Source organism: Somniosus microcephalus, unplaced genomic scaffold, assembly GCF_052327205.1.
Source record: "Somniosus microcephalus isolate GS21.2 unplaced genomic scaffold, FLI_Smic_1.0 scaffold1667, whole genome shotgun sequence".
In the NCBI taxonomy this organism is placed as follows: Eukaryota; Metazoa; Chordata; class Chondrichthyes; order Squaliformes; family Somniosidae; genus Somniosus; species Somniosus microcephalus.
In genome coordinates, this window is record NW_028226854.1 from 22,501 (window position 1) to 24,018 (window position 1,518).

The window sequence follows — 1,518 nt, forward strand, 5'->3', positions numbered from 1 at the left end:
ACTCGCCGTGTGCATGCCCGTCTTGTCACCAGCGACAGAAACGAGAGGAAACCCCGAAATAGCCTGAACACCAGCCTCTCTCTATACTGGGCCGGCCCGGGGACTCCCACTACGGACGCGAGTCACCAAATCGGTCGTACGGGCCCACTGAGCGCACAACACAGGGAATCTCGTTGCAAACACTGCGTGTGCATACGTTGCTCACAAAGCTCAATGGGGTCACAGGCCCTGACCCGCTCAGAGGCACCTGTGTGACAAGACAACAAATGGAACTCGCTGGAATGTTTCTGCTGTCTTGTCATTTTAGACGGACCCACTGAGCGCACAACACAGTGGAACTCTCTGACAAACACTGCTTGTGCGTTAGCCCCAGTAAACAACTCAGCGGGGGTCACAGGCCCTGACCCGTTCAGAGGCACCTGTGTGACAAGACAACAAATGAAACTCGCTGGAATGTTTCTGCTGTCTTGTCATTTTAGACGGACCCACTGAGCGCACAACACAGTGGAACTCTCTGACAAAACACTGCTTGTGCATTAGCCCCAGTAAACAACTCAGTGGGGTCACAGGCCCTGACCGGTTCAGAGGCACCTGTGTGACAAGACAACAAATGAAACTTTAAAGACGCTGGCATGTACATCTTGTTTCTGCTGTCTTGGACGGGCCCACTGAGCGCACAACACAGGGGAACTTGGTGCAAACACTGCGTGTGCATAAGCCACAAAACACAAGCTCAGTGGGGTCACAGGCCCTGACCGGTTCAGAGGCACCTGTGTGACAGACAGCAAATGAAACTTAGACGCTGGAATTATTTATATGTTTCTGCTGTCTGTCTACGATTTCAGATTCACACTTAGAGTTTTTTGTCATTAAGTCATAAAAGCCACAAAACCACTTTAATATGACTTTCCAATACTCTTTGAAAGGTCTCTATATTGATAAAATGAGCCTTTTAGCAAAGTAACACTTTTCGGGCATTTTCAAAGTGCTCCCGCTGAGTGAATTTTGTTCTGAAAATCGTGTTCCCGAAAATCTCCGGGCACCCCGCCAACCCCCCCTGCCAGAAATGACAAGTGTCAAATCAGCGGGTCAAACGGCCACCTCTATCCGACCAGGAGCACCCAAATCCCCGCAAATGGCACTTTTTTTTTTCTTCATCGGGACTTCCGACGAGGTTAATGATTTCCCAAACTGCAACTCATTAACTATGTCCTGAGACACTTGCCAGAAATGACACATGTCAATTTGGCGGTAGCAAATCACTTTCCCAGGCCGGGAAGCAACACCCGAGGCCCGCAAAAGGCGGCCGAATATTTTCTCATCGGACTTCCGCGTTTTGGTTAATCATGTCTCGAAATCGTTAAATGCACATGTCAATTCGGCGGGAGCAATTCACTTTCCCAAGCCGGAAAGCATCACCGGAGGCCCGCTTGAAGGGCCCTAATATTTTCTCATCGGACTTCCGCGTTTTGGTTAATCATGTCTCGAAATCGTTAAATGCACATGTCAATTCGGCGG